Genomic DNA, 19,566 nt, shown 5'->3' on the forward strand with positions numbered 1-19,566 from the left:
ATGACTCAATAGCTTTTTAAGCACAACAGCCACAGTGCTGAAACCAAGTGTTTTACACACCAGACAGCCCCCCTAACCTTATACAACCTTGCCGTGGCTGTGGCCCCTTTCTTTATTTTTTTTATGATTTTTTCAATATGGCACCATTAGACAGGCGGCACATGGGGATAGGGGGGTGCTATTCACGAGTCAATAGCTCTTCAAGCACAACTGCCACAGTGCTGCAACCAGATGTTTTACACACCAGACAGCTCCCCTAACCTTATACAACCTTGCTTTGAGTTGTGGAACATTTCTTTATTTTTTATGATTTTTTGACAGTAATCAAGTGTTGTGCTCACTAGGCAGGCCTCCTGCCCTTTCACAGTCATGCTTTGTTGTGTGAAAGTTTAATTCTCTTTTTAGGATTTTTTTAACATGGCAACTTCCACCGAGATGGGTGGGGGGTGCTTTTTAATAGCTTTTTCATCTATACAGACAAATGGATGTAACCAAGACACTTAGAACCAACCTGAATTCCAAGACACCTGCACCCCCCTCCTGAACCACTCTGGTATCAACACCCCCAAACCCATCCATACCAGCTAACAAGACTCAGAATCGGTGCAATCCTCCAACCTGGACCAAGAGCAGGATGGGACAAGAACCTGCACCACACTACGTAAGAATGGAATGGAAAAGAGAGAGGAGAGGAAGAGTATGTGAGATAGGAAGAATAGAGAGGAAAAGAGAGGAGAGAGAGAGTTCAATCAAACTTTATTGACAGAAAAAAGAAACAAAAGTATTAATCAAGAGTCTTAAAACCCCATTTTAAGAATTAAGAAAATAAAATCATAATTGGAATAATATTCTTTCATTATTTACAGTCCTGCACAGGACATTTCCAAAACACCAAAGCTTTTCAAACGTTCCGAGGTCATTATGAGATTTATAAAACAAAAATTCGAACAATATTTTTTTGTACGACCCACCCCAAACACCAAAATAACGTCGTTGAAGGCCAGGCCAAGGTTGGTGAAGAGCCGGATCAGTACGGCAAACATCGGCGACAGGCGGGGGCAGGCGATGTAGCAGTGGAACACCGTCTCCCTCTGAGCGCAGAAGGGACAGGCGTCAGACACCGCTGGGTCCAGAACTGACACAAATGAGTTGACCCCCAGGATGGTGTGCAGGACCCTCCATTGCAGATCACCAGCCCTCTTGTTGAGGGGAAATCTGTAGAGGCTACCCCAGGCAGGCCGGACGTCATCCGGCACTCCCAGACGAGCCCTCCAGGGAGTGTCAGGGAGTGCGGACAGCTGGGCCTGGTGTCTAGATGTTACAACTAGTCAGACATGTCCCCCCAACACCAGCTAGAGACCTCTCCTCTGAAGCAAGGGGCTCAAGGAGAGATCCTGTCGGTCCGGGACTGAGCGCAGGAGACACTAGCAGACCAGGGAAAGGAGGCTGTGTGGTTGGAAGGCAATGGTCCTCAAACAGACCCTGGACCAGCAGCATCTCCTCGAGAGGCAGAGCAGAGCGAAGCTGACTAAGAAACCTGTCTACACACCGCCGTAAGTGTAGTCCCAGCACGTCACACACCCACTCCATGCTGCACCAGCAGCCCTGATCCACATCCAGCAGGAGGTGGAGCTGTGTGATGTTGGCGCTGACCAGTCTGCTGGTAATGTCCAAGGAGCGGCCCGGTTCTATGTCCATTCGTGGATTGTGTATTAATGGTTCTCTGAGTGTCCAGTATAGACTGGGCAGCTCCTCTTCTCTCTGCACGCGCAGATGCCGCCAGGCCTCCAGGAGACTGCGCTGGAAACGCGCAGTGGAGACAGGTCAACCCCACTGGTGTCCATCAGGAAGAGCACACAGTCGAGCCCGAGGCGTCCTGCTCGACGCAGCAGGGTGAAGGTCAGCTCCCTCCAGGACAGCGAGGCTGGGCCGAACAGCAGCTTCTGCACTGCCTGCAAGCGAAAGGCGTCCACCCAGCTCCGGATGTCAATGAGTCCTTGTCCTCCGTCCTCTCTGGGCAGATAGAGGACGCCCCTCCGCAGCCAGTGCAGTCCGTCCCAGAAGAAGTCGAGGAGCGTGGCCTGCAGCTCCTCGACCAGTCCGGCTGGTGGCTCCAGGCACACCAGGTGATGCCACAACATCGAAGCCACCAGGGTGTTGACAATCAGAACCCGGCCTCTGTACGAGATCTGGGGGAGCAGCCAGCGCCAGCGCTCCAGACGACCTTTCACTTTTTTGAGGAGCCCCTCCCAGTTCTTTTTCACGCTGGCCTCGTCCCCCAGATGCACCCCCAGGTATTTGAGTCCCCCTCTGGTCCAGCTGAGCCTCTCTGGCAAGACTGGGGGACCCATCTCGCTTCACTCCCCCAGGAGTAGGGCGCTACTCTTGGCCCAGTTTACTTTGGCTGATGATAGCCGCTGTCATCAGCGTACGCCGTGATCTTGACAGTGGAACCGGGGCAGCCCGGGATGGACAGGCCCCTGATGACCCGGCGCAGCTGATGTAGCAGAGGCTCAATGGCAAGGGAGTAGAGCATTCCTGAGAGTACACAGCCCTGCCTGACTCCACTGGAAATGGAGCACTCAGCCCTCAGTTGACCTTAAGCACACTGAAGATGTCACTGTAGAGCACCTGAATCATGGCAACAAAGACGGGGCTGAACCCGAAGGACCTCATGGTTCTCCACAAATACTGATGTTCAACCCTTTCAAAGGCCTTTTCCTGGTCTAACGAAATGAGACCAGTATCTAAACCCAATAGTCTGGAGGTAGCCAAAACATCTCGAATCAGAAATATGTTATCAAAGATTGACCTTCCGGGCACGCAGTACGATTGGTCGGAGTGCACCACGGACCCCAGCACCACCCTCAGTCTGTTGGCCAGAGCCTTGGACAGGATTTTATAATCCACACACAGCAGGGCAACAGGTCTCCAGTTCTTAATGTCACACAGGTCCCCTTTCTTAGGCAGCAGGGTGACAACAGCTCTCCTGCAGCTCAGTGGCAGGTCCCCCTGCTCCAGACTTTCCAAATATACATCGAGCAGGTCAGGTCCCAGCACAGCCCAGAAGGTACTATAGAATTCGGCCGGCAGGCCATCGAGGCCAGGGGTCTTGCCATTGCTCAAGCCACTGAGTGCAGTGGAGAGCTCCTCCAGGCAGAGAGGCCTCTCCAGCCCTGCCCTCTCCTCTTCGGGGACCTGTGGAAGGTCTTCAAGGACCGAGTCCTCCTAGCCTCGCTGGAGAAGAGCGCTTTGTAGAACTGCATGGTCCTCTCCTGGATCTGCCCGGCCTCAAGCAGCTCCTGCCCTGTCTCCGAGTGCAGGCAGTGGATTTGCCAGCTCTGGCCCGGCTTCTTCTCTGGGCCGAAGAAGTAGTGAGTCGGTGCATCTACCTGTGATGCACTCTGAACCCTAGAATTTATTAGAGCTCCTTGTACTTTTGTGTCCAGAAGGCCAATGAGTGATTCTTTTTGGGTGTGGAGGTCATCAATTAGCCTCCTGTCTGTACAACACTCCAGAGCGTCTCTCTCCAGAGCCTTCATGGACTCACGGATACCTCTCGTGACACTTCCAGTGTACTGCTGGCAGAACTGGCGAATCTGCACCTTGCCAATATCCCACCACTGCCTCAGGGAGACAAAGTGGGCTTTCTGACTCCTCCACTGCTGCTAGAAGAACACGAGGCAGTCACAGAAGTGAGCATCGTCAAGCAGTTGGGTATTAAAGTGCCAGTAGGCACTGCAGGACCTCGCTGATGGCACAACAACTGTGCAGACAGTGAGACAGTGGTCCGACAGGCCCACTGGACAGATGGAGCACTGCTTGACGATGCTGTAATGATGTTTACGGCAGTAGAATCGGTCTAGCCTGGCCAGAGAGAGGGTGTTCCCCCTGACCTGGGCCCAGGTGTACTGCCTCGTGTCCCCATGACATCTCCTCCAGATGTCAGTGAGATCAGACTTGACGAGGATCCTGCGCAGCTCCCTGGCCGATGGGCCATGTGGCTCTGCGTGATTCCTGTCCAGTGTGCTGCTCTCTGTGCAGTTAAAATCACCCCCCAGGAAGACCAGCTCTTCAGGCTGGCAGGTCGCCAGCGCATTCTCAAGCTCTCTGAAGAAGGTGACCCTCTCCCCGCCGTCGGTGGGTGCGTAAACGTTAATAAAAACAAAGGTTTTCTTCCCGAGAACTACTCGCACAAGTAGCAGGCGACCCTTCACCACCTCCTGGATTTTTATAGATGATAATTCATTTCCTCCCCACACCGTGTCTACAGTTTTCGCTGTCGCTTGGGACGCGTTTTCCTCCGTCGGTGTCACGTGTCGTCATCTCTCTCTCATCCCTCCAAAAAAGACAGAAAAACAGAAAAACACAAAACCAGTGAAGAAACACTGCCACACGATTCAAACACACCGAAGCTCCGCCCACTCACTCAGTCAGTCTTGTGAGAAAAACACAGAGAGAGGAGAGGAAGAGTGTGAGAGAGGAAGAACAGAGTGGAAAAGAGAGAGAGGAGAGGAAGAGTGTGGGAGGAAGAACAGAGTGGAAAAGAGAGAGAGGAGAGGAAGAGTGTGAGAGAGGAAGAACAGAGTGGAAAAGAGAGAGAGGAGAGGAAGAGTGTGAGAGAGGAAGAACAGAGTGGAAAAGAGAGAGGAGAGGAAGAGTGTGAGAGGAAGAACAGAGTGGAAAAGAGAGGAGAGGAAGAGTGTGAGAGGAAGAACAGAGTGGAAAAGAGGAGAGGATGAGTGTGAGAGAGGAAGAATAGAGTGGAAAAGAGAGAGATAGGAGAGGAAGAGTGTGAGAGAGGAAGAGTAGAGCAGAATAGAGAGAGGAAGAATAGAGTGGAATAGAGAGAGAGTAGAGAAAAGAGAGGAAGGAGAGTGTGAGAGAGGAAGTCTGTGGAATATAAAGTCTCACAGTAGCCCAAGGGAATTAGGGCGATTGGCTGCACCTGGGGGACACCAGCCCCCTAAATGAGCACTTGGTGTAAGAGGTTGTCTGAGAAGACCCTCACTGTCACGAATGACCCGCTGAGCAAATTGTGCGAGGGAGAAGGTGCGCTGATTGATGGAGTGTCGTGGTTGGCTGATTGGCAGGAGCACTGTCGTTTAGCAGATGTGCTCGGGGCTGGAGTGTGATTAGCGTGAGTGCGCTTCCATGTGAGAATGTGGTGGGATGAAGGCGTGACACTCACAGTTGCTTTGTACAGTGATTGTATAAGATCTAAGGAGGAGATTGTATTAAAATCAATTATCTAAAGGTTACGCAAAACAACATTGTATCGTATTCATTCCTGGGCTCTGTTTCTGCCTGAAAACACGAAATAGGAGCACAGATGGCTGATCTGATTGACTGAAAGGTGGACAAGGAGTAGAGTGATAGGTATCGTTGATGGTAGTGTAACAGTGGTCGAGTGTTATTGCCTGTAGTGGGGCAGGAGACTGCCTTCCTGGACAGCAGCTCTGACCCTCCCTGTATAAGTTCCCTTCAGGTTCAAGTTGGAGACAAGTGACACACAGGGGCTCAGTGGGAGAGGTGGACATTTCCTTAAGAATGAACAGAGAGTTATATCGCATGGTTGGATTCTAAAGCCATCAAAAGAATCAATTTTGTGATTTACTGCTACAATTAATAATTGTCCCAGTAAATGTCCAAACCCTACAGAACTGGTGCCTTCAGAGAGCACACTACAATGTCCTCTTTCTTTTTGCATCTTCTAAATGCTTTTTTGAAACATTCAAAACTAAAAAAAATAATTTCATGCCTTTTTTAAAATCATGGACAACTTTATTTCTTCAGGAAATATTTTAATACAGAGACGGCAGAAGGACAGTGCGATCTGGAGTGGGTCCTCCCTTGTCTTCTGTTCGAGTGTGCCCACAACTTGTGACCCACTCATCTCACCAGTCCAGTAGCAGCTACACTTCTTATGTTAGAGTGCTCCTCCTCTCCGGGGTCTCTTTGATCACACAGGGGTAAGAGGAAGCATTGTAACACCTGTAAAAATCCTCTGACTACACCCTGTCCCACACTGCAGAGAATAAAGACAGCACTGAGTCACTCAACAAGTTTTTCTAGGGCTTAGGGAAGAAAATACAAATAAATGAGTTCTTACCTCATGATGATTAACGATTATCATTCTATGTCATTTGAAAATACGTTTTGGTGTTAGACTTTATTGATATTCCATCCATCCATTTTCTAGCTGCTTGATCCAATTCATGATCAGGAGGGAGCCAGAATCTCTCCCAGCCAGCAAACAGCACGGGGCAGGATACAACCTGTACAGTACGTGACAGCAGTCCACCACACGGCAGACACTGAAACAAACATGGTCATTGTCAAACCACTTTCCCAGAAGCCTTGTATGTGCTTTAGACTGTGGGCTGAAACTAAAGCACCAGGAGAAAACCCACTTGAACCAGGTGAAATCATACAAAAGACATGCAGAGAGCACTACAGGAATTCAACCCAGTGCTCAAGTGCTGTGAGGCAGAGATAGTAGCTACTGTGTCAACTGTTTTTATCTGCAATAAGTGAAAGACAATCTGTGGTGCAGACTGAACTTTCACTCTGCAAGCAGATCATAATTCTTTTTGTCATATAGATATGTATAAAATAAGGTTGTTTTCATACTTCAGAAAAATCTCCCTGCTCCGAGCAACTGCTATAATAACAGTCTATGGTTTACTGACCAAGGAAACCAATTTGCATAGAAGAGACACTTTGCATTGGCAGCACATGCTTCAGTGCTCTGGGAGTGTTTATAGCCCTGTGAGTTTAACACTTCATGACTGAGAGCTGCCCTTCATGGCAACAGAACCCACAGCAACAATGACCTTCATTACCATCTTCATCTCTGTTGTCTTTCTCTACATTCAAGGTAAGAATGATATACAGCAGAAAGATTTTGTGGAAGATATATGTAAACAAATATTGTACTACATATTTGAACAAAATTCTAGTATAACTTTCAGTGTTTCTTGTTCTGTCTTATTCCTTTCAGAGTCCAGTGGACAGGTTACTGTGACTCAGTCTCCCTCAGTAAGATCAATTCTCCAAGGACAGACAGTCACTGTGAGCTGTAAAACCAGCAGTCCAGTTTGCAGTAGCTCATCAGGTGAACGCATGACCTGATACCATCAGAAATCTGAAGGAGCTCCAAGAGTTTTGATTTAGCTTGTAAATAAACTAAACTCTGGGACCCCAAGTCATTTCAGTGGGAGTGGATCTGGGACTAACTTGACTCTGACCATCACTGGAGTCCCGGCTGAAGATACAGGAGATTATTACTGCCAGAGTTACCACGGTGGTGGTCTGTTCACACATTGTTACACAGCCGTACATAAACCTCCCTCAGCAGGACTGCACAGCGACTGCACTGCTGCAGCTGGGACCTTGTGCAGGTGCTGAGAGTGAAGACAATGAAACGCAGACACACTGAATTTCTTGAATGACATATCTGTAGTAATATGGAGTTCAATAATTAGACACAGTGGCTCCAGCTATATTCATACCCCAGATAAAACAGGAACAAACAACATCATATGAAAGCTTCCTTAAAACTATTCTAAAAATGCAATACTATAACACTAATAGCACTAAACAAAATAAAAGCCATGTTTTTGATTAATAATTGATTGATTCCCATAAAACACAAGGGTCACTTCTGTTCACACCTCACGTTCAAGTTTGTTGTCGTATGTACCCGAGTACAATGAAATGCTTACTTGCCTGTTTCCTCACATAACAGATGACAGCACATGTTGTTGGAGACAGGAGCATAATGACATGTGTGCCAACAGCATAATGGTAAGAAGCAGTATAAAATAAAGCATGTGATTAATACACAATACAATAGCATTTGTATAAATCAGAAGTATAACAGCTGTAATGTTCACTAGCATTCAGCCAGCAGCAGAGTGCAAAAGCCCAGCAGAGGCAGTGCAGCGACAGTGGGGTGTGAGTGGAGATTGGAGGGTTAAAGGGTGGAGTTTAGGAGTCTAATGGCTGTGGCAAATACTTATTTTAATACTGTAAATACTTCCATTTTAAAATAAAATTCAACAAAATTAAATCAACAATAACATTCCACTGTGTAATTACAATAAACATGTCCAAGAATATATAGAGAAACATCTAGAAGCCTTTAACAGGTTACTGTTTCCCTGGGGTATAAAAAGGAGGCAACATACAGAAAACACTCAACTGCAGATGGAATTATCATAGTGAAGAGCAGAGAGCTCCTTCAACACTACAGGGAGATGGTAGTTAACCCCACAGTGTGAGGGAGTGGCTGTAAAAAAAATCTACTTGTGACAGATAGCCTAAATACCTGTGGATCATGTGGCCTCAGCAAATTAAAACTTGCAACTGTAGAATAATTATAGAACAAGGAGTTTTTATTAAAGCAAAACTTTCCTTTGGAGGCTCTTCAAACAACACCAACCTCCACCTTGAATTCCCTGTATATACTATAACAGAACCCTTCATCAGACCGGTGTGTGAAAGTGTGAACTCTATCCTCCAGCAAATGGAAAGAACAGCCCCTCAGTGTAGCTCCCTCTGCTGGTGACTGGAGGCTACAAGTCCCTGCTCTCTTCTACAGGGAGCTGAGAGCAGGCTGTGTGAGAAATTCCTCCTCCTGGGTTGAGATCGTGAGGAGAGCAGGGTTGTAATGATAATGCTCTCCTCACAGTCCCCAGCAGAGGGAGATGTTGTACAGAGTGAGATGTTTTGATCTCTCCCTGGCCCTCACCTACTGGGTCTCATGTTGGTCAATGTCTCTTTCAAATTCAGTCAGTGATCAGACAGACAGCCCCTCTATCTCATCTTTAAAAAAAATGTGACTAATGAATGATGCAGAACAGAGGAAAACTATCCGTCCATTTTCAAGTCCTACCTCTGCTCACTGCTCAGATCACAATGGCAGCTCTGGCACAGGATTTACATACAGGAGAATAAAGTGCTTTGCATACCAGAGCCACACTGTTTTAATTAACAACTACAGCAGCTGCTCTTCTCCATTTTCTACAGACACAGAAAGACAATTTGCATAGAAGAGACACTTTGCATTGGCAGAACATGCTTCAGTGCTCTGGGAGTGTTTATAGCCCTGTGAGTTTAACACTTCATGACTGAGACCTGCCCTTCATGGCAACAGAACCCACAGCAACAATGACCTTCATCACCATATTCATCTGGACTCTCCTCAACTTTGTTCAGGGTATAATTTAATACTTGGCTAGCTGTTGTCTTAAACATATTTTAAATTTGTGATGGAAGATATAGCTATTAGCATATTATATACAAGCTTTACAGAAATGTAAAAATAGCTAAAATAAATTAAAGCATTCTAGTTCTTGAATTCCTGCATTTCCTGTGTTTTGTCTTGTTTTCAGAATCCAGTGGACAGGTTACTGTAACTCAGACATCAGAAGTAAAATCTGTTCTCTCTGGACAGACAGTCACTGTGAGCTGTAAGACCAGTCCTGCAGTGCATGGTAATAACCGCCTTGCCTGGTACCAACAGAAAGCTGGAGAAGCTCCTAAACTCCTGATCTATTATGCATCTTCCCGTTATACTGGGATCCCAGAGCGTTTCAGTGGCAGTGGATCTGGGACTGACTTCACTCTGACCATCACAGGAGTCCAGTCTGAAGATGCAGCAGATTATTACTGTCAGAGTTTACACAACATCAACAGTTACTGGCCACGCACACAGTGTTACACAGCCGTACAAAAACCTCCCTCAGCAGGACTGCACAGCAACTGCACTGCTGCAGCTGGGACCTACAGTACTGCAGGTGCACTTACATGTTTATTTTAGTACTATAAGAGACCTTTTCACAAAGTTACAGTATTCAAAGAACTGTGATTAAATTATTTATCATTTGAATCATTTTGACTGTGAGGCAGGGGAGAGAGATATTGATTACATGTGCCATCTCTGATATCCAAGGGGTTTTATTTTCCTGCACCTGAGAAGTGTTGTGTTTGAAATAATAAAGATACAAAAAAAACATAGATACAGGAAGAGAAGGAAAAACATAAGTAACACATACTGTATATCCAGAATACAATATGATTCTTCATTACTTGAATTAATTGCAAAGGGTGCCAAAGCAGGATACACTCTGGATGTGAAGCCAGTCCATTACAGAGCAGACAGACACAAACACACCCACTCACAGTGGGGTCAATTTCCTCAGCAGGCAGTAATTCTACCAGCATGTATTTGGACTGTGGGAGGAGACCAGTGCACCTGGACGAAACCCACCAAACACAGGGAGAACATGCAAACTCCATACAGTTAGCACTCAGGGAATTGAATCCAGTGCCCCAATGCAGCCAGGCAGCAATGCCATAACTCAAGAAATCATTCCTACAAACTGTATTTTTAATCACACTGCTCACAGAATGACACGTGAGCTCAATACCAGACTGTAGAGCTTTTTTTCTTTTTGGAAAAAAAACATTTTCTTTAAAGTCTTTATCCTCCTCTGTTTACAGTTGAATACTTCAAAGATACATTGTAAGTGTAAGATTATATCTCCTGGTACTAATGAAACACCACTGGTCTGTTTTAGAGATAGTTGGATTGGGATAGTTTTTATTTCTTAAACTTTAGAAGAAACTAAAGAAATCTGCAGTTTTATCAGCTCAGGAACACTGTGGTGTCTGGGTCTGGCTGTTAGTACAATGTACCAGTTTTCTCTTCCGACCTCGCGGCAGTTCTACAAGTCAGCTGGTTGCCATAGTAATGCATTCGGACAGGAAGCAGGCTTCACCTGTGAATCACCACATCCTCCCCGTCCCCATGGTAAAGAAGGCTATTTAAGGTCTGAGTGAGTTCTGCTCTGGGCTGTGGTTTAGAGCTTCATCTCTGAGGCACTGCCTTGTTCCTGGCTGTATCTGAGTTTCTCCTTGGACTATCGAACAAATTTGTCTCAATTTGAGCTTTGCACTTTCCTTAAGTTTCACTGTGCTGTGTACTTGGACTGCTTCTCTAGACCTTGACTTTCAGATATTTCCTTGTTCCTTTGCTGTGTCTCTCCAGCTCCGAGCTGGGATTGTTTCCTGACTTCAGTTCTGGACTGTGCTTTGCCTGTTTGCTGCTCCTGCCTGCTGCTCACGAGCTGACCTGTTCCAGCTCTAGGGTTCATCTTATGACTGTTACAGTTCCATCTTTAACAGCCTCATTACACCCATAGGTCTTGTTTCTCTGTACCTGGATTCCATGTCATAGTTATGGGACCCTCATATAAATCACATTTAACCCCCCTCTCTCCTTGCACAAGGAAGAGACCCTGCAGAGCGTCCACTATTAGAGCTGGACTAAACTCTTCCTGATCTTCAAGGAGGAGTTCTGGGAGAAGGAAGGGATCCATAGGGGCAAGTCCATCACGGATCGCCCGTCAATCTTTTTCTACTACGTTAGCGAAGCGCTTGAGAGCGGGGTCGGGCTGGTCTGGTGTCTCACACCTGGTCGTACGAGTCCGTGTTCTTCCTGGGGATGAGCGACGAGGCTTGCCAGGAGGCGGCGCTGAGCGACCTGGCCGCCATCCACAGCAAGGGCATCCGCGCTCTGTACGAAGGCGGGCTTGTGAAAAAGTGGAGCCTGGATGAGTCCAGCCTGGGTGCCTTTGTGCTCCTCACACCGTTCCAGCTGATGGATTATCACCAGGACCTGCTCGTGCCCTTTCATAGAGTCTGCTTATTGCTCCACGCAGGGATTGAGATGTCCAGGAAGTCTGCTGTGAGGGTATGTGAATGACAAAGCATCTGCCGAAGCCGTTCCATGTATAAAGACGGAGCTTTAAAAAAATCTGCAGGGCCTCTGGGCTCTTCTTTCCAAAGCACAGTGATCTCTACAGGCTGGAGGTCTGTAGAGATCACTCCAGAGATCAGAGTCTCACTGAGAGTCAGTCTCACATTTCCCTGGACGTGAAAATAAATCCAGAGCAGTGGCTCCCAGCCCTGGGGCTGCAGGAATACAGTCTGCTGGTTTTCATTCCAGCTGAGCTCTGCTCCTCCAGTGCATTTTCATAACTTCATTGATATTCTTGCTTGTTTACACTTTTATCACACTTCAGTTGTGATATTCATTCACACTTTACACGACCTGTTTTTAATTTGTCAGCTTTTTATTCTGATTGAACAGCTCCCACTAGTTGATTAATTGAAGATGAATAGTTAGGTGGGAGTGATGTGGTATCAGACACGCCCACAGTGGGAGTGACACGTTATGAACCACTTTGGAGACAGACAAGGTATCAGACACACCCAGAGAGGTTTTTCCTTCTACAGATCCAATTGGTTGCATTTCAGGCATCAGAGTGAAACTCCAAAACATGTACAGATCTGAAACCTATTACAAATCCGATGATCTCCAGTATGTATAATTTTTAATATGATTGCATTTAGTAAGAAACCAGGATGATACTCTATTTTCCTGCCAGGACCCACAAAGAGCCTGTTCTGTACTGGATTGAGGTGCTTCAGGGGGACTGTAGTGTTTGGAAAAATAACCTCTTTAAAAGCAGGAAACACAACTGGTGCTACAAGGGAATGTTTGGCTCTCTGACGGTTTTCAGGTTTTGCACAAGGTCAGTGAGTTCTGGAGATGGAAAATTATATTGGCTTAGAAAAGTACTGTACATTCAATGTACTTTTTCACAGTTTTCGCAATTTCTTTTCACAGAAAAGTAAAATCACTTTGGTGCCACCAGAGGGCAAACTCCCCCAGAGTCAATTCTTGAAGTCAGAGATGTTCTGTTCAATGTGCTGCTCAATAGCCCAACATACTGTACAAAGTGCAGGAATTGAGGAGGGACTTAATCATCGGTGTCACTGAACATTAAGAAGAAGTTAACTGATGTCTTATAATACCAACTTACATTTTAAGCTTTAATCCTATAGTCCTGCTACAGTATGTCTGAACACACAGAGCCATTTGCTGCTTTAACCAGACTCACCAAACTCCACTCCATTCCAGCTATGTTGAGTGGAATAAGGGCTCAGCTGATTGTGTCTCAGCCTCTGCTCCTTATAGGCATACCTTAAAGAACCCACTTAAAACATGCTGGTCACAGTTAACTGTTTGGATACAGCCTCAAGGAAGATAGGTGGGATAAACTTGATTTGTCCCAGCTACAACCCTTAACTGAATACAGGTTTGTCTGGATATTCAGAATGCTGACAAAAAGAGTCCGACTTCCTCAGTTTCATCAATCAAAAATTAACAATTGGTTTGCGAAATATACTTTAAGATTTCATGTGTTGTAGGAAGAATATCTCGGGCAGAATTCTTTACTTTAGTGACTCACTGTCTGGGTCTTACAGTATGTCTTGGAGAAAAGTTAAGTCCTGATCTGGACAGTTGCAGTCACGTGGTTGGTAAAGTCCAATTTGCCAAGTTAGTCAGAGATAGAAGTGTAGCCAGTGAGTTTACCAATGCAATGAGTTGGTGGCTATATTTTAAGGTACGAAATCACAGCTGAGGACTGATTAGGATGTTATCAGGTCCATCAGTGAATGATCATGCTGAGGGTGTCTGAATGTCTTGGGCAGAAGGGCAATAGCAAACTGAGGGGAGCCAGGCTGCACCAAATATCAATAGGGTATTTCAGAATGAATAGTAATAATAGCATTGAACTAGCGGATACTTTTTTTTTCTCCACAGGCAGTATGTGCACAGCTTCTTGTTCAGCTGCTGTGCTTCCTACTGCAGTTTCCTTTCTTATTCACTGAGCAACCAGACAGTTCCTGCTCAGCAGCTCCATTGTCTGTCTTACCCCAGAGTGTCTCTGCTCTGCCACCTGCCCTTCCCCTCAACTATCAGCCTGCTTTCTGCACAGTATCAGCCTGTCTTCCACATCTCTCAGCAGGAGCTCCCTACACTTACCTTGTTGACACCCTAGGAAACTCCTGCACCTGCATTCCCACCTGACGGCTCATCCTGCTACCAATCTCCAGGACCTAGGTTGTAACTAAACATATTGCATACCTACAGGCTCTATGGACTTGAGTAGAATCCATATTGCTTACAACCCATAAATCTGGGGTTCTTGATGCGATTCAATGGCAGTGGCTCTGGAACAGCCTTTACACTGACAATAACTGAGTCCAGGCTGAAAATGTAGAAGATGTTTACTGTGGGAAGATTGGATTCTACTCTATCCTGCAGAGATGCTGACTCATTAAAAAAGAGGCACGTGTGTATAAAGATTCAGAATTAAGATTAAATAAGAGAAACAGAAGAAAGCATTTTAAAAAAAAGATTGGGTATAAAGTGTGGTTAGGTTCAGATAGTGTGAATTGTGTAGATATCTCTACGGACTACAGTAGAATCCATATTGCATACAGCCCATCTGTCTGGGTTTCCTGATTGATTCACTGGTGGTGAGTCTCGAACAGCCTTTACACTGATAATCAGTGGAGTCCAAGCTGTTCTCTCAGCTCAGGCCTTTTCTGTCTGTGACAGGATTTGCATACAGGAAGGAACTTTGCATACCTGTGCCGCCTCACTGCTCCAAACACTTTAAGACACTTTAAGAGTTTAAGACTGAAGTGTGGATCAGTCACTGTTCAGCCCTTTCAGAGCCACTGACACACACACAGGACAATGATGCCTCTGATTGTACTACTGGGGACACTGGGGCTCTTTGCTCAAGGTGAGGATTAAAAAAAATACTTCTCTAATTTTATTATATTTATTTTATTAACATTAATGTCACAACATTAACCTTTAAAAGTTAAAGTTTAAAGAACTGAATAAATTTAGAATAAATCTAAAATTTAGAATAAATCTAAAATTTAAAGAACTGAAGAGGCAAATATATTTACAAATTTGTAAAAAGTGTGTATTATAATTAATTATTGGCTAGGTGTTGACTTTAATATATTTTATGATTTGTGGAGTATATAGCTGTTAGCATATTATGTAAACAAGCTGTACAGAAAAGAGTAAAATAGCTAAAAGAAATTAAATTCCCTGTGTTTTGTCTTGTTTACAGAATCCAGTGGACAGGTAACTGTGACTCAGACTCCAACAGTGAAATCTATTCTCTCTGGACAGACAGTCACTGTGAGCTGTAAGACCAGCCCTGCAGTGTATGTTTATAACTCTAAGCACTACCTAGCCTGGTACCAACAGAAAGATGGAGAAGCTCCTAAACTATTGATCTATTATGCATCTTCCCGTTATACGGGGATCCCAGAGCGTTTCAGTGGCAGTGGATCTGGGACTGACTTTACTCTGACCATCACAGGAGTCCAGCCTGAAGATGCAGCAGATTATTACTGTCAGAGTTACCACAGTGGTGGTGTGTTCACACAGTGTTACACAGCCATACAAAAACCTCCCTCAGCAGGACTGTACAGCGACTGCACTGCTGCAGCTGGGACCTCCTGCAGGTGCATTTACAAGTTTATTACACTACTCTTAGAGATCATTTAACACAGTCACATTATTCAACTTTGATTATTCTATTTCTCATTTAAATCATTTTGACACTGAGGCTGTGGGGCAGACAGATACACAAACACAAACACTCACACACTCACACCAAGGTCCATATTCCCAGCAGCGGGGGCGCTGTGGAGTTGGCTAGTTTTACCAGTCTGGCCGGTTGCTGTGGAAACGCAGTCAGACAGGCAGCTGGGTTCACCTGTGAATTACTACGTCTTGCTGAACTTTAGTCTTTAAAAACAAAGTTTGTACACCTTTTGATTTACTGGTTCTGGCCCAAGGTAGACAGGTGAGAGAACTTGGTTTGTCCCAGCTACAACTTATTTTTGAATATATTCGGACATGCAACATGTTGACATAAGAAAGAGTCCAACTGTCTTAGACAGCAAACATAGACAGCAAAAATAACAGTTGGTTCATGAACACAAGATTTCTTCTGTTGCAGAAAGAATATCTTGGGCAGAATTCTTTACATCACAGTTGGTGATTGGCTGAGATGCTGTCAGGTTAGGTTCTGGTACAACCCTACAGATCTCCCACTGGAGGATCTTTCTTTGGGTGATGAACAGTGACCTTGGACCTTATGATCATGTCCAGATGACTCTCTGCTAGACATCCAGCCACCAGAAGCAAACATCCACCATGGAGAGTACTGGGTCATCACTATCCTGCGAAAGACAAACTCATCTCCCTCACTTCCCCACACACAAAGAGCACCAGGTCACTCAGTGGGTGAGACAGGGGCCTCTTCAGCTGCATTCTTGTGCCTTTTCAGCTTGGTCAAGGCACACCAAGATGATTAGAAAAGTATTAGAATGGTTCTGGTACTCCTCTTTCAATGTAGAAAGAACATGATCATCCGAAAAGCTCACAAAAATGGAATCAACAGGAGACAAATTAAACAGGTATCATGATAGAAATTAAAAAAATAGACAGAAAACAGACTGTGTTGTATGAGGAGATTACAAAGTAAGATGGACCTTTTATTAGAAATAATTTCTATGACTTCAGATGCGAGACACTGGTATTTCTAGAATATCTGGTGAGTGTAAGGGTATTCAGAAACTAGTACTGTGTAGCAAAAACAAAATACAAAAATAAAAAGTTAATAAACGTTTGGTAGTAAGGGATTTTCCAATAGAATCTGCTAATTAACATAGTCTGATAATAATTTGAAAACACATCATTGATATCACAATGATCAATTTGATTGCTCTGATTGAGAATGATTTACAAAATTATCTCTATTAGTAAAATTAGCACAGCAGAAGCTTCTTCACATAAAGAATCATACAGTGTGCCTAGATGTTCAATTACCATACAGTCAGAATGGATGTGTGCAGTCTGGCCCACACCTGGAACAGAGGGACAGACAAGAACACTAAAGAGAAGGAACTAAAGGAAAAAAGACACAGCACTCCACAACACTTGCCAGTCATCATATAGTAATAGTCCTATGAATCACCACACAATTGGCAGTCATATCCCTAATGTTCTATTAAAACCCGCCTGAAATGTGGTCCCCAAGCTTCTGGTCTGCATTTTAAATAACAAGTGGAACATCCTGTACGATTCCCAACCACAATATTACATCTTTCCAAAGTCCTACAAAATAGATCACTTTTCCAAGATAAGAAGTTAAGACCAAAAAAAAAAACATATGAATGCCAAAAATTGTATTGACACATGTTTGAAAATTCATGATAGTGAAAGCATATTTACTTGTATGAGAGCATCAATGTGATTTAACTGCTAGAGACTGATATAACCTTCAAGGTTGACAACAAAACTTTATATTTGATATATTTTTTGAGATATGAGATCATTAGTTAATGGATGTGAAATATATATTAATCCTGATGTTGCTAAGTTTAACCCTAACCCTGAGGGAATGATCAATCTTTCCTATCACAGCAGATCATTTCACAAATATATTTGAATAAGATTCATAGTTTATTAAGCATGTTCTTGTGTTCTATCAATAAGTTGTACACCATGTATGTTATGCTGCAGCTGCTATTAAGCCCTGCAGTGAAATGACAGGTTGAGCCCCGAGCGCAGGGCTGCAAGGATCTTTGGGAGATTAGAGAGATGAGATGGAGGTGAGGCAGTGAGCAGGAAGCAGAGAGTGAGAGATGTGTGGGCTGACTGGGCTGGGAGTGAGTGAAGGCTGCAGTCTGCAGACTGGGACCTGTCTGTGGAGAAGGTGGGGAGACCAGTAAGAGAGGAGCTGTATGGAAAGTAGACAGCAGAGTCACTGGGGAGAGTTCGCCGGGAATAAACAGACAGAGGAATAGCAGGTTCTGTAGCAGGCCAGTGGAGGACTGGGAGCCCCAAGTGCTGGCAAGAGGGCCTCTAGAGGAAGGCAAGTCTCTGCTGGATCAGTGCTTTCTGAATGCTTAGAGAAAGGACTATTGCTTTTAAGAGGTGTTTATGCAGAGTCTAAATGTGGTAGAGGTCTAACGTCAGAGTACTGATCTAGCAGTACATGCACTACACATTATATTCACAACAGACCCAACCCTTGCAGATATTGCACCTGTTCTCCCAGCTCAGGCCCTTTCTACTACATATTGTAACACTAAGGGGTTCACGTGGGCACCCTCGCCTGCTGCCGCATCAGGTCAGCCCCCCACCATCGGGGACTCGAACCCAGGCCTCCGGCGTCACTCAACAGGGACCCAGCCTGTTGAGCTAAAGAGAGATCTCCCCTCACCCCAGCGGCTGTTGTCCTGCTATTACAGGGAAAGGCAGCGACGTCACCGCTCTGGTAAGCCGGCTCTCACAATCAATGGTGGCCGTATGCGTTACACTATTATATACACATAACAGACCCAACCCTTGCAGATTGCACCTGTTCTCCTAGCTCAGGCGTTTTCTAACTGTCTGTGATAGGATTTGTATAAAGGAAGGAGCTTTGCATACCTATGCCGCCTCACTGCTCCAAACACTTTAAGACTCACAGTGTGGATCAGTCACTGTTCAGCCCTTTCAGAGTCACTGACACACACAGGACAATGATGCCACTAATTCTACTGCTGGGGACAATGGGGCTTTTTGCTCAAGGTGAGGATTAAAACCAATACTTCTCTAATTCTATTATTTTTATTTTGTTTTCATTAATTTCACAATATTAACTGTTAAAAGTTAAAGTTTAAAGAACTGAATACATTTAGAATTAATCTAAAATGTAAAGAGCTTCAACAGAAGAGTGGCAGATGTGTTTTCTGAGGCACATTTATTTACACGTTTAAAAAAGTATGTATTATAATGAATTACTGGATAGGTGTTTACTTAAATATACTTTTTGATATCTGCAGTATACTGTATACCTGTTAAGATATTATGTAAATAAGCTTTACAGAAAGGCGTAAAATAGCTAAAAGAAATTTAAATTACTTTGTTTTGTATTGTTTTCAGAATCCAGTGGACAGGTTACTGTGACTCAGACTCCAGCAGTGAAATCTGTTCTCTCTGGACAGACAGTCACTGTGAACTGTAAGACCAGTCCTGCAGTGTATGGTAATAACCACCTAGCGTGGTACCAACAGAAAGCTGGAGAAGCTCCTAAACTCCTGATCTATTATGCAACTAACCGTCAGACTGGGATCCCAGAGCGTTTCAGCGGCAGTGGATCTGGGACTGACTTCACTCTGACCATCACAGGAGTCCAGGCTGAAGATGCAGCATATTATTACTGTCAGAGTGCTCACTACCTCAGCAGTAAATGGGTGTTTACACAGTGTTACACAGCCATACAAAAACCTCCCTCAGCAGGGCTGCACAACAACTGCACTGCTGCAGCTGGAACTTATTGCAGGTGAACTTATAAGTTTATTATACTACTGTAAGAGATAATTTAACACAGTCACAGTATTCAAAGAACTGTGATTATATTATTTCTCATTACAATCATACTGACTGCGAGACAGGACAGGGAGATACCAATCACATATGCCACCATATTCAACCAAAACGTCCATCCGTCCATTTTCTTACCACAGAACCCAGTACAGGGGCGCAAGTCTTACAGTACAGTTTTACGGGAGATTGAAATATGCGTTTTTAAAACCATATACCCTTAAGTATATTTTTGT

The 19,566-nt window shown here is 44.7% G+C and overlaps 1 pseudogene; it reads left to right on the forward strand.

Annotated features, from left to right (window-relative positions):
• The first annotated feature begins 9,050 nt into the window (after nt 1–9,050).
• Nucleotides 9,051–19,293, forward strand: LOC148646834 (Ig kappa chain V region K29-213 pseudogene; annotated as a pseudogene).
• The last annotated feature ends 273 nt before the right edge of the window (nt 19,294–19,566 follow it).

The sequence above is a fragment of the Lepisosteus platostomus genome, chromosome 16 (genome assembly GCF_059453375.1).
Source record: "Lepisosteus platostomus isolate fLepPlt1 chromosome 16, fLepPlt1.hap1, whole genome shotgun sequence".
In the NCBI taxonomy this organism is placed as follows: domain Eukaryota; kingdom Metazoa; phylum Chordata; class Actinopteri; order Semionotiformes; family Lepisosteidae; genus Lepisosteus; species Lepisosteus platostomus.